Source organism: Trichechus manatus, unplaced genomic scaffold (genome assembly GCF_000243295.1).
Source record: "Trichechus manatus latirostris isolate Lorelei unplaced genomic scaffold, TriManLat1.0 scaffold00136, whole genome shotgun sequence".
NCBI classification, from domain to species: Eukaryota; Metazoa; Chordata; class Mammalia; order Sirenia; family Trichechidae; genus Trichechus; species Trichechus manatus.
The window spans coordinates 2,742,142-2,757,066 of record NW_004444072.1 but is presented as its reverse complement, the minus strand read 5'-3'; the positions used below and the strand labels follow the sequence as shown (position 1 = coordinate 2,757,066).

General features: G+C 39.0%; 1 protein-coding gene across 15 annotated transcripts in view; it reads left to right on the top strand.

Annotated features, from left to right (window-relative positions):
• TBC1D5 (TBC1 domain family member 5) overlaps nt 1-14,925 on the top strand; it is a 657,932-nt gene that overhangs the window by 444,621 nt on the left and 198,386 nt on the right. The gene's annotated exons all lie outside the window — the stretch shown is intronic.

Genomic DNA, 14,925 nt, shown 5'->3' with positions numbered 1-14,925 from the left:
GTCTGCGTTCAGGAAAGACTAAAGTGTGGACTGAGACTGCATGTGGGGAAGTGTCTGAAGATGCGATTCAGCAGATAGGACTTCAGATGCCAAACTAAGGGACTCATCGGATGAGCAGTGCAGGACAGAATTGATCAGACTTACATTTTAGAAAGCTCCCTACCGAGGCCGAATGGAGCATGGGCCTAAGTAAGACAGCAGTAGAGTGACATGTTAGACAGCTGATGGAGAGTCTACTGGGAAATGATAAGGTCAGTGTCAGTGGAGTTGGAGTGGTGACGATAACTACCATACAAGTCAGAGAATGACTTTACAAGTCCGAGTGGAGTCATTAACTTCACTCCCAGATATAAAAGGAGAGGTAGGTCGGGGTGGTGAGAGGCATAAAATGTCAGAATGTGTTAAGTTTGAGTTGCCTGTTTGAATCTCTGTGTCTATTATAATACTGTGTTGTGATTTCTTACTGCAATGTTTAGCTAAGTATTTTTTACAATTTGTGATATTAATATTTTGCTAGATACTTCTGTTCATTTAACAGTGGTAGTTCAAAGGTTTTACTCACTGAAATATCTTTTATTGAAAGGCGGTGATTAAGAGTATGAGTCAGCCTGCGTAGAATTGAATCCCAGCTCCACCACTTAGTCTGTGGGACCTTAGACAAGTAACCTGCATTTGCAAGCCGTGGTTTCCTCATGTGTAAAATGGGGATAATACCAGTGAAGAATTGGTATCAGAATTTAAGTCCTACATGGAAAGCTCTCAGTATAGCAATCCCAGCATAAATGCTAGCCACCATTATTTATTATAACTTAAAACAGGATGTCTTATAGGAAAATATAGTTTTATAGTAGAAATCATAGGGAAGATACATAATTTTTACACATTTTCACAATAATTTATATAAAACATTTTTTCTAAAAATAAAAATATTAGTTTATTCCCTATGCAAAATTAAGAGACCTCTGTAAATATTAGTGTGACATTTTCATAAAGTTATAAGTTGCAGAGGCCAGTGCCTGCAGTTCAGGAAGTTATGTCTACAGAGGTAATCTAGTGGTGACTGATTAAATTAGCAAAGAGCCAGCAGAGAAAAGTAGTGGGTAACCGATAGAAGAAGAAAACACACTACTAGACACACAACTCCCAACTCTACTTATTTATAAATGTCTGTGAGTTAGATAAAATTGCCTAAGTCACTGGAAAGGAAGGTGGTTTCACCCTGCCATTGACTCCAGACTCCGTTATGGTGACTTATCCCTCTTTCTAATCTCCCTGCTCTATCAACTATCCATGGAAGAGGGTGGGAACTCTAAGGGACCACACTTGTAAGTCTTTAGGATGTGTTAACAAGTGCTACTTTCGTTACAGTGACAAACATGGTCTTTCTCCATGACACTTTAAATCAAGTATTGGCATACTTGGTGAAGTCTTATATCTCACTCAGAGGCAGTGGGTGTGCCCAGCCCCTCAGCTATGGCTGCACCTCAGCACTACTGTTGCCACCTCCCTGCCTGTGGTGACAGCTGCGACTACATGTGAGCCCTTGTCTTTGGGAGTTTCACACTCTTGATTGTCTGAATCCCCCATTTGCCCAGAAGTGGTTATTTATGCCACAGGAGCATAGACTTCTGATTGTACCTCATTGTGAACATCTCAAACTGCAAATTTGCAGGCAAAGATAGGGCAACTACCAGGTCCGTTCACGTAGTAACCCATTCCCACTGTGAAGGGCGCCCAAGCATGAGATGGAAACACAGGGTTCTTCCTGCCCCTCTTGTGTTACCATTCCCACTTCTTCCCCCACTTCCATCTGGGGAGTTCTGGGCTACCTTAACGGTTTGTAAACACTCAGTGGAACTGTTTACCATCCCACCAGCTTCTAAAAAAGCTGTCTGGCAAATTTGCTACTCTAGCAACTATTTTAAAGCTTTATGTTTAAATATTTTTTAAAAAGGAGAAAAAAAAAAAAACAACAGTGCTCTATTTTTCATGTTAACATTCATTCCATTTCAAATGTAAAGTTAGTTTCCTTAATTGATGTCTTTAGTCTTCTACTGCAAGGCCCTTGATTATTTTACTTTCTGGGATCAGTTTAAGAAACTGTAAACACAACGTAGAGGCAGTGTCTGACCTCCTCTCTCTTCATGAGGAGGAAGGAGAACCAAGATCAACAGCCCAAGGCAGATTCTGGTGAGGCAGAGATCAGACACACCTCCTCTCTCCGCCATCTTTACCAATTCTGACACCAACCATCCCTCTCACGGCACTCTCTACTTCTTTGCTGGGTTCGATAATTCATTGCAGTGGCCTCACAGAACTAACAGACCATACTCACGATTATGGGGTTCGTTATAAGGGAAGTAACAGTTACAATTCACGCTCAGGAACATTCAGGATACAGTTCTTCCATCAGGACAGCCTCTTCCAGCCATGCTTGCAGGCACGCCTCTCCCTAGCCCTAGGCCTCTGCCCAAAGGCGCTCAGCTTTCTCTCTCTGTGGGCCAGGAAGCCCACTGTGCCATCTCCTGCTGCCGGGTCTCTCCTGCCACCACTTCTCACCGTCTTCAGAGTTACAGCTCTCTCTCTAGGTCTCCTGCTTCCAGGAGCTTCTCAGCACCAGGAATCCTGGGTCCAAATGATGTGCTGGCTCCTGGCTGTTCTTCGTTGGTGGTGGTGGGATTCTCCTCTCTCATCCCACATTTGGGATTGCTCGGTTCAAGCCCAGTGGGATGGCAAAACCGACCAATCCCTTTGGTGGGCCACAATTACCTTATTACACAGTCCTGCCCAACCACTTGGGTGGGAGTTACAAGAACATGGCTAGAAGGGCTATATTAAGTAATTCAGTACACCGCAGAAACTAACGTCTTTTTTTTTTCCTTAAAATGATCTACTTACCCATTACTAAAAGGATTACCTCCTCAATTCTCTTGTATAAATTTACTGTGAATGTCATGCAAAATACTGTAGGTGATCAATTTATTGATATATGATAGTATATTTATATGTTGGTATATTTTATGTGTACATGTTAGTATATTTATACATGTATACATATGTCCTTTAAATGCTTTATTTGTAGATATTAATATATCAATATTTGAAGATCAATTTTTCTGACTTACTGACCGTGGGAGCAACATAGATGGCCAATTATTACTGGTCAGATTCTTTTCTGAAAGTAGTTTGTTTTGACACACAAGTCACTAAGTAGTTTTTCAGAGAAAGCTTAGCTTGATGGGTCGTCACGTAAGCTATTTGACATTTGTCCCCAGTCAGACCGGATGCCACATGAAAAATTTACTCAGGCAAGAGGCTCCTAGGAATAAACAGTTCTCTAGTGTTGCTCACAGGGGACTCGGCAAGGTGAGCGGAACTTCAACTTGTCACGGATGCACTGTTCTGACAAACATAAGTAGATGCTAATGGCTAAATCGTGACAGAATAAAGTCCCACAACCATATGGCTAATTGCCACAACAATATCTTCAGTGTTATTAATCAAGTTTTCATAGTGTGCCATGATAATTGGAATAATTAGAAACAGCATAGGCATTGCTTGTCTCCACCACACATTTTGCAGAGAGGGACCTCAAACAACCACAATTGCACTTTCAGTACTGTGTTGTTTAGTGCTGTCTATTCCTCAGAAATACTTTGGTTAATTAATGACTTAACTGCTTGCCATCAGTGTATTTTGTGTGAGCTTCTGTAGGGGCACAAGTATCTAAATGAGGCCACCAATCCCCCTGTGTGTCTATTTAAATAAGCAATATTCCTTGAAGGCAGGAGTAGAAATCTGCCCATCTTGGGTCTTACAGTTTGAAAGATGAATTCATTGTACACGAATTTGGATGATGGACATTCATTTTTTGGTCATATATTTCCCCTTTTAGCTAATTTAGTTAAGAAAATGAAGAATTAGAAAGCAACTGAATAAATTACAAGATGTAAGTATTTGCATAATTTGTTTCAGGCAAATACTATGTAGTAGCGTTCCCAAAATGAATTATTTTGAACATGTCTTTCAATTATGGATGAAGTAAATATTAACATCTTTAGTATCACAACTGAAACTTTTATTTTCATGTTGCTAATATTGAAATACACTCACTCCAGTCATTTATCAGCTAATATCTATTCCTTCATCTTAATACTGGAGCAAGAAGTCACTTGTGTCTGGCACAGTGCTCCAATTAAGAGGGCTTCTCGAGCTGCTCTGCTCTGCGAGGAGGTGACTGGACAGAAAAGACAGAAGATTGATGATAACCAGTGTCTTGATGATACAGAAGCTCTTAGGCAAATGGATGAAGGGAACAGCGGCTGTAGGTGCCTGTTGTAAAACAGCTTTTCTGATTATTTTTGGGTATATAAATAGTCATAGTTTTGAATTCTGTGCCATCTCAATTCTTGTTTTCTTTGCCCTCCTCTGTCCCATTGCATTGCTTTCCCTAACTAGAGGCAAGCTGTACTACATTTTTCTAAAGTTTTAGATTCACAGGTGTATTCAGTTAAAAAGTATCCTAAAACATTCACACAGTAACAATAACTAATTAGAAATACTATTATATTGCAACTTTAGAATTGCCTAAGCCAGAAATTGTTGGTTTAGTGATTCCTAAACTCCACAAAATTTGAAATCACTGTGTTACTCACTTTCTTTATTTAAATAAGTCTTCTCTTTTCCTCGCTCTCTTCCACCTCTCTATGGATGGGGTGAGAGGCAGAATAGAGACTATATTAGGAAAATTGGAAGTTGAGGATAAGAAAGTAAGAAAATCTGATTCTTCAATCAATTTAATTAATTCATGATTATTTATTCACTCTATGGATAAAATGATTTAGACCTTTAACGTCCTTCTCCTACTGTCTTTTCACTATTCATTAAATAGAGTCTGGACAGGGGGAAAAATGAAGCTGTTCATTCTGGTGCTCATTAATGGTTATTATAAAAAAATTTGGTACAGAGAACAATTGTAAACCAGTGTCTAAAATGAGGCTTGGCTTATATGTAGATTTTATTTATTCATGTCTTGCTTTAAATAAAGTACAATTGTGTTCTTCATTTAAACTTCAAAGTTTATCCTTTGTATCTATCAATCAGGATGCTTTTGGCTGCAAGTTGTAGAAAACCATGCCTCATACTGGCTCAAGCATTGAGGGACTTTCTTATTTCATATAGCTGAAGTCTAGAGTTACTGCAAGGGGCCAGTTAAGGACCCAAGTTTTTTCCATATCTCCAGTGTATTAACCTCATTCCCAGCTTCTTAAGACTTGTTTTCTTGTAATCACAAAGTGACTGACAGTGTCATAGAAGGTACAGGCTTTCTTGTTCTAGGCCAACTGGAGAGAGAGAGAATGACACCTCTTACCAAGTACAAATAACAGTTTCTTTCAGTCCAATTGGGCCACGCCAGGTGCCTACGCCAGACCAAGAATGGTTTCCAGATGGATATCATCCAATGTTTGCCCTAGACTAATTGGGGTCTACATTGATAACGGTGGTTTCTGAAGTATAGTCCCTGGACCAGCTGTATCAGTATTACCTAGGAACTTCTTAGAAATGCAAATTCTTAGGCTCCATTCCAGACGTAACTAACCAAAACTCGTTGCTGTTGAGTCGATTCCAACTCATAGCGACTCTAGAGACCAGAGTAGAACTGCCCCATAGGGTTTCCAAGGAGCAGCCAGTGGATTCGAACTGCTGACCCCAGACCTACTGAATGTCAAACTCTGGGGTGAAGGCTAGCCATTTGTGTTTTTAAAAGGCCTCCAGGTAGTTCTGATGCTTGCTAAATTGAGACCCACTGAGCAAGGGATCCCATCAACTTTCCTCTGAGTAATGTTTAGGTACACATGCATAGCTGAACTAACTTGAGTTCATATAGGAAGGAATAAGGCCAGAATAGATTCTTGGTAGGCAGTCACCCACTCTGCACTTAGAAATAATTAAATATATTTTCTGTTTTGCAAAGTTATTTATATATAATGTATTGCATGTTATTTGTGATAAAACCCAAACATACCAAATCCTTTTCCCTTATGTTAAATATGGCAGACATTACCTAACATCCATTCTCCCTTTCTTCTTTACTAAAATAACTCTGATTTGAAGTTTTGTTTTTTGTTTTTAGAATATACTATACCCAGCTTCAGACAGCAATATGACACAGTCTGGCTAATTAGATTTAATCTGCTGGGGATTTATGTTAAAAATTTGCTCTCCTGACATAGGCCCTGCCCCTTTCTCTTTATCACTTTCTCCCTCCTTGCTGTGCAGTGGCTAGAGCTACAGCAACCATTTTGCAAGCATGAGTGAATGTCAGAGAGAAGTGCAGAGGCCTGAGCCCTGACATCCTTGAACTGCAGAACCGAAGCCAGCAAGCATACACTTCAGACTTCTGATTACAGGAAACAAAGTAAACCTCTTATTAAGACACTGTTTAATTAGATTTTTGTTACTTGCAATCAGGTGCAATCCTAATGGACTAATGGACTAAGTAACTAGTATAATTGTTTTCATAAACGGAGAAGCCTGCAGGTTTTCTTTTTCTAAATTCTTTCTTCCCTTTTCTTGACCTTACTTCCTGCCCATCTAATAAATTATTACAAAGCACTTGGCATAGTGGTTAAGCCCAGATGTTTTATTTAGGCTTGAATCTCCCTTCTCCATCTCTTACTAGCTATCTTTGGCCAAGTTATTTAACTTCTCTGAGCCATAGTTTCCTCAAATGTAAAATGAGAATAATAATACTTCATTTGACTATTAAAGGGATTAAATATGTTAATGGACATACCTTGTTATCCACATGCCTGGCACATTGTAATCTCTCAAAAATAGTGACCGTGCAGTTGAAGGTCAGTGAAGATGAAAGTTATCTGTAGCTATAAATATTATAATGTTTAGCAGCATAGGAATAAAGATATAGGAAACATGGAAAGAAGTTGACTTGGGCCTTATTTTGTTACAGTAGTGATTTGGGTATTTTATTAGAAGCTTATAAAACTCTTCTTAGAAGCTCACTGTGCCAAAGTAAACCTGTGGCCATCGAGTCGATTCTGACTCATAGTGACCCTATAGGACAGGATAGAACTGCCCTGTAGGGTTTCCAAGGAGCAGCTGGTGGATTCAAACTGCCATCCTTTTGGCTAGCAGCCTGGGCACTTAACCACTGCACCACCAGGGCTCCCTGCCAAAATAAGACCTCCAGTAATTCGGAGTATGCAATTTGTTTCTTCTGTCTAGATAACACCCACTTTGTCTTTGGGGAGAAATCATCACTTAAATTCTCTAGCATAATACCTGAAACCCATCCTGCAGAATTTAATATTCTGGAAAATTCAAGCTAAATTCTGTATAAACTTCTTAAAGCCTAGGTTATTGTTTAGATTCTTAACTTTAGAGGGTAGGCACCATGCCTATTTTTGTCCTACAACATTTAAAACAGTTTAAAGGTGCAAGTGGGCACTAATAATACTTTTTGCTAATATAGGAGGTAGAGCAGTTATCCTCAAGTAATGGTTTTCTGTGATTCTCAGTCTGGGAGTTGTAGCTCTTCTGGGTGGAGTCATGAATGGACTCTTTCCATATGGTTGAAAGCCACTCATTGCACTGCTTCCCTGACTGCCAGAAAGACCTGGCGAGACCATGGATGCATCAGGGCAGAAGTGCTCAACTTTATGGAAATATCAACTCAAAGATGTCACCTATGAAATGCAAGTATTGTAATCTTCAACCATTGCTATCCTGTTAACGGTCATCTGTACTCCAAGTAATAGCCATCTGTTCTTACCTTTCATGTTTTGACAGAATCAAACTTTCTAAGAGCCCTATGTCAGATAGGATTGTAATTTGCCAAGATATGTTTATAACACCAAACTAGTAAAATCATTAAGCATATTAATATTTATCATTCTCAAAATTGTCTTAGAGGAAATAATGAGCTTTCTTATCTACTTTGGATATATACACTCAGAATTTAAGGGTTAGATCAAGTTTAAATCTCTATCATCTTAGTTTGATTAAAAGGGTGCATGTATAATTGATTTCATATAGGTTTTAGTATTATTTTTTAAGCTGACTGGCTTATCTGTGCTTTATCTGTAGTTTCCCCCTAGGCCCTCCCCCCCAAAAAATTGAATGCAGTGTTTGCTTTAAATATGCAGACTCAGATCACTTAGGCAGGAATTAAAAAATTCTCAGCTCCAGGTACCCATTTTGGTATCAGACTCAGAAGAGCCTAAAGTGTTCAAAGGAAAAAGAGAGTTCTCCCTTGTTCTGAATCCTTGGGATACAAGTCTATGGAAATATGAAAACAGGTTATTCAAGGATTTATATTAAATGCTGACTTACCAAGATCCTGATACCTAGACCTTGAAGTGAAAGAGCAGATCCCTGAACCCATAACATGAGAAAGGTGTATTTCCTCTTGTCACTGGGTTATATTTAAGAAGAGTAGGATTTCTTTGGCAGGTCCTTAGGAGGTGCAAATGGTTTGCACTCAACTACTAACTTAAAGGTTCGTGGTTCGAACCCACCCAGTGGTGCCATGGAAGAAAGGCCTGGTGATCTGCTTCCATAAAGATTACAGCCAAGAAAACCCTATGGAGCAGTTCTCTGTAACACAGGGAGTTGCCATAAGTTGGAATTGACTAGACAGCAACAGGCTTTGAAAAGGCCACTTGAAGAATGGGAAGAGTCTTGAGTTTTATAATCAGGCAGTCCTAGGTGTTAATCCTGACCCCTCCATTTACATAGCTCTACAACTCTGGGCCAGGTGCTTAACCATATTTGACCTGCAACCACTTCATCTATAAAATAAGGATATGATAACTACTTCCCAGAACTGATGTGTTAAAGAAAGTCACTGATATAAAGTGTCCAGAACAACTGTCTTCAATAAGTGTTGGTTCCCCTATGAATCACCAGTCCATATGTAAAATTCTAAGAATTCCTATCTCATCAATTTGAATTTCCAAAGTTGATTTAGATGATAAATAGTAAAGATTACCCTCTAAGTCCAGGTGGCTCATGAAGTTGGTATTCTTTATAGAACATAGTATCTGTCTCTACACTTTACTTATTCCCTGAGCTCCTTATCTCTAGCTACCCACTCTCCTGGTCACATCTGGAATCTTTTTATTTCCAGTAACACATCACCTCAAACACCTCTACCTCAAGTATGCTGCTCTTTGACTTGTCTTGATGCCTCATTATCTTATCTCCAATTCATTTGACTTCTAATTCATTTACTCTACCACTTTTTTCATTGACATTTATTTCACTAACATCCTTACTTCATCTTGTTCCGTGCTTCATTATTTTCGTCATCATTCCCTTGCATTTATCCTCAACCTCCTTGTCCCTTCATCCCTTTGTGTTTATTCCCTGGCATAGCTCAAACTCTATTCATGCTTGTAAGTGAGCAGCTGAAAGCAGCAGGAGGAAAACATAACCATGTTTACTGAACTCACTTTCTTTAGCCTTAAGTAGGCCCTCAGCACTGGCTAGGAACCCTGATGTATTTCCTGTCTTCTTAAACATCCAGCATTTTTCTCCAAACCTCCCCACCCCTTGCTATTTATTTCACTGTGATGATAGAAAGTAACTTTCTCAGATTCCCACAAGCTGATCTTCTGCTCTCTTTACATTTGGCCCATCTCATCTCTAAGACTGACCCCATCTCTCCTCTGAGGCACTGGGTCATACTGTCTCCTATGTGAAGAATTTGTTCCTACAGTTGTATGCATTTGCTCCTGCATCATTCATTTTCTCCTCTCTACTGAATTATTCTTTTCAGCATACAAACATTCTGTAATCTCTCTCATCTGAAGGAGTAAGCAACAAATGTAAAACATCCTTCCTTGAACACACATCCCCCTCTGGCAGTTTCCTATTTCTCACTACCCATTAGAGCAAAATTCCTTACAAAATTTCTCTATATTTGCAATTTCCATTTCTTCAATTTCCACTCTCTCTTAAACCTACTATTCTCAGGCTGTCATCCCTTCCCCCCCTCCCCCCTACCATTCCATCTAACCAAATTTATCCCCAAGTTGCTAAATATAATGATCAATTTTTATTCCTTTTTTTATGCATCTTCTCACCTTTGAAACTGTTGATTTCTGCCTTTTCTTGAAATATTTGTTGGACTTCCAGAATACCCCATTCTAACTTTTCCTCTGTTTCCACTGGCTGTTTTTTCTGAATCTTCTTTATTAATTCATTTTGCTCTACCCAGCTACTGAATGTTGGCACATCCCAGGATTCAGGCCTCAGACCTCTTCTCTGTCCCCTCGGTGTTCTTACATAGTCCTGTGCTTTAAATGTCATCTCTAAGTTCATGACTCCCTTCTCCTCTGAGACCTAAGGCTCATATACCCAACTGCCTAACCACTACTGCGAAGTCCACATGACACCTTTAATTTAACATGTCCAAAGCTACACTCTTGATTTCCCTTTAAAATCTGCTCTGCTTCCTATCTTCTCCCATCTGTAAATAAAATGACACCAGCATTCACCCCATTGCTCATCTGAAACCTGAGAATCATCTGAATTCCTTTATTTCCCTGTAATCCCACATCCATTAACAAATCCCATTGGGTCTACCTTCAGAATATGTCTAGAATCTCCCAATTTTTTTACCAGCTTCACCAGGCTAACTCACCCTAGTCCAGGCCTTCTATCATCTTTCACCTGGACTATTGCAAATCCGCCTAACTGGTCTCCTTGCTTTCATCCTAGTCGTTCTGTAGTCTCCTCTTCACATAACAGCAAGAGTGGCCCATCTTAAATATAAATGGAATTATGACAGTTCCCTGCTCAAAAGTGTCGGAGAGCATCCCATCACACCAGGAACAGTATTCTAACCCTTCATGGCAGTCATTGTGTTTGGGGAATTGCTCTAACACTCAGCAGCCTATGCGTTAGCATAACAAAATGACAATGATCCTATTTCCAAATAGGATCACAGTCACATATACAGCGGTTAGGACTTCAACATATCTTTTGAGGGGACACAATTCAACCCATAACAGACATTCAGCCAGTTTTCCTAAGTTTTTCCTAAAATGCTTTTTATCCATCTAGCCCAAGATCAAATACAGAAAAAATCAATGCTGTGTTTTATCAATGACTGGGAATTGGCAAGGTGGGAGGATTAAGGGTGACAGAATCCAGAGTGCTAGTTCTCATCTTTGAAATGTTTATTCCTGGATCCTAGATCATATTTGGGAAGTGAGGCTGAGAAAGAGCTGGGGACTGTGAGACAAAGGAAAGGTGCAGGCCAGTGTAACATAGGAAAGGCATTGGACTGGGTGGGACTCTGGAGACCTGCTTTCTGGAGCCATGTCAGCAATTTAATTATCCGTTTTTATGTTACGGAGCCCTGGTGGCACAGTGGTTAAGCATTCAGCTGCTAACCAAATGTCAGCAGTTTGAATCCACCAGCCACTCCTTGGAAAGCCTATGGGACAGTTCTGCTCTGTCCTATAGGGTCTCTATGAGTCAGAATCAACTTGACGGCAACTGGTTTTTTATGTTGTAAATCTAAGATCTACTTTTGTGACCCATTTTCTAAAATGGAGTCTATAATCACTTATTTTGCAAGTGAACTTATATTAGGTCAAGGGTTTTTATTTTTTGCTTGTTTGTATAGAAGAGACCTACATAAATGGAAAAACTTACCATGCTCATAGATGGGTAGACTTAACATTGTGAAAATGTCAATTCTACCCAAAGCAATCTGCAAATACAATGCAATCTCCATCTAAATCCCAACAGCATTCTTTAAAGAGATGGAAAAACTAATTATATGGAAAGGGAAGAGGCCCCAGATAAGTAAAGCACTATGGAAGAAGAATAAAGTAGGGGGACTTACACTACCTGACCTCAGAACCTACTATACGGTTACAGTAGTCCAAACATCCTGGTACTGGTACGATGACAGATACATTGACCAATAGAACAGAATTGAGAACCCAGATGTAAATCTGTCCACCTACAGTCACCTGATGTTTGACAAAGGCCCAAAGTCCATCAAACGGGGAAAAGACAGTCTTTTTAACAAATGCTGCTGGCAAAACTGGATGCCCATCTGGAAAAAAATGAAACAGGATCCATACCTCATTAAATAATTCTTGACTAAAAGTAAAACTTGGTACCAAATTCTTATAAAATTAAGATAGTTGAGAATCCCTCATTTAAAAATGATAAATTTTAGGTCACCCAGTATCCTAAAGTACAACATGTACACATGTGGCTTATTTATTTGCCCCTGAGCATCAGTGTTTATTATCACTCCATCATTTATTGCTCAGAGTAGAACTGTGTAAAGTGTGTTTGTTATATAAATCCATGTATGTTGATGAATGGCTTAGTGGAGACTTAGAACAATGATTCTGAAATGATCATCAGGTTATCCCTATGGATGTTACAAAGGACCTAAATAAGGTGTGTCCCATAATTAATATATACTTATTCCAGCAGCAGAAGCCTATGTCATCTTCTGCCTCTGCAGGAAAGATGATTTCCACTGGCACAGGATAGTAGTTGGAGGAGTTTTTGACCATTCCTGGCACAAGGCATGCCTGTGGAGTCAGGGAAGCATCTCTTTGGCACCTGCCCCCAATTCTTCTTTCCTCAGTGTTCTCCACAGAACACTTTGTTAAAATTGCTAGTTCTTCATCCCTTAACTTGAACTTAATGATGTTATAAACAATTCATACCAAAACATTTTTGTACTAAATGTTTATTACAGATAGATAATTCTAGAAGTTCTGGGTTCATGTTTATAAGCTCAAGGAATTCTATGGATTGTATGTAGTGTTTTGAGATTTTTAAGTTGGGGAGACTTTATCAGTGTAGCTTTCTTACTCTAGGATCTCCAATACTAGTTTATGAAGACTTCATCTTACATTGTAGGAAATAACCCTCATTGTGGAAACTAATTGAAGCTAGCAACTTAGCATGGCACATTATTGAGGAGCAGTGTACCATCAGGAAAGAAGAGTGCTGTATTGTAAGTCAGGAGATGCAGAGGTATTCCCATTTCTACCATTGTCTCATTGTTTGACCAGACATGTCACTTAACCTCTCAGTTTCCTAATTTGCCCAATTGCCTCTGGCCTGCCATATATTGCAGATGAATAATCTATGGCAGATTAGGTTACTAGAAAGACAGCAGAACACATGATCATGGAGATGGAAAGAGAGCAATTCTTAGTAACAGAAGTAAAAACAAATGCAGGTAGTCCCCGATTTATGATGTATTCGAGTTAAAACGAACTATATTACCACTGTTTTTTTTGTGTGTGTGTGCATCTTATTGTTAGTAATATGTACTACATGCAATGCTGCAGCGTGTAAAAGGACCATACAGACAACTCTCACTAGTTTTCTGACTAGAACCACCATCCCCATTCTTAGGGATAATCCAGATGATGCAGAATCTTCCACAAGTGGAGTTATTACCACAACTGACAAAATGCCACCGTTGTTCATTTTTTATGGATGTGTGTATTTTTTGTATGTATGTATTAAAATATATCTGTAAGTTTGTATATAATGTTTCCAACTCCCAAAGACAAAGATCAGATTTATAAAGATACTGATAATAATAAGCAATAATAATGAAAACTAAAATAATAATAATAATAGTTATTCAACTTAATGTCAGAACCGACTTACGATAAGAGTCATTGGAACGGAACCCTGTTGTAAGTCAGAGACTACTTGCATCCCACCCAGACTATCTTTGGTGTGTACTGACAAAGACAAGACTCGAAGGCCTTTAAAGTCACATCCAGTTCTAGTATGTCATGGTTCTTAACTGGACTTTATAAGGAAGGTTCAACAAAGATGTATTGAGCATCCACTATATGCCAGACACTGCTCTAGGCACTGATTTTACAGTAGTGGGGAAAAAAAAGAAACAGAAAAATCTATATGCTTTTGGAACTTCTATTACAATGGGAGAGATAGACATATAAACATGAAAGTATGTATTGTCAGCCAGTAATAGGTGCTGTGGGGAAAAATCGGGAGGGACCAGATCTAAGGAGTACTGGAGGACTTAACAATTGCAGTTCTTAATAGGGTGGTCAGAAAAGGTCTCACTGAGATGGTAACATTTGAATAAAGACTGAAGTAGGTATGGGAGCAAGCCATGCATATATCTGGGGGAAAAGCCTCCAGGCAGATGACACTGCAAGCACAAAGGTCCTGAAGCAGTACCATGTCCAGTATGCTCAGAGAATAGCAAAGTGAATAGGACAGGAGTAGGAAATTAGGTCAAAAGATGCAACCAGATTGTGTAGGATCTTGAAAACCATTGGAAAGACATAGGTTTTTATCTGAGATGATAAGCCATTAGAGAGATTTGAGCAGAGGCATGACATTGCCTGACTTACCCTTTGAAAGGATCACTCTGGAATCAGTGATGAGAACGGACTATTGGAAGACGAGCAAAAGCAGAGAGACCAGATAAGAGGATATTGAAATAGTAATCATTTCCCACTAGAAATAATTTTCCACTAGCAAATAAACTATGAGGACAGAGATTTTTTTGGTCTGTTTTGATTACTGCCATAACCCTATCATCTATTACAGTGCTCAGCATTCCTTAGGCCCTACATATTTTTTAACTGAATGAAAGTTTAATTTTTAAAAATGTAAATAAATGATTGGTTGATCAAGGTAAAAGATGGTAGGGGTATCAGTAAAGTTGGTATCAAGATGAAAGACCAGGGTGGTATCAACAGAGAGGGTGAAAAGTGGTCAGATTGTGAATATATATATTTTTTTAATTTTTTTTTTTTTTATTGTACTTCAGGTGAAGGCTTACAGAACAAATAGTTTTCTCATGAAACAGTAGTACACATGTTTTATGACATTGGTTAACAACCCCACAACATGTCAACCCTCTAA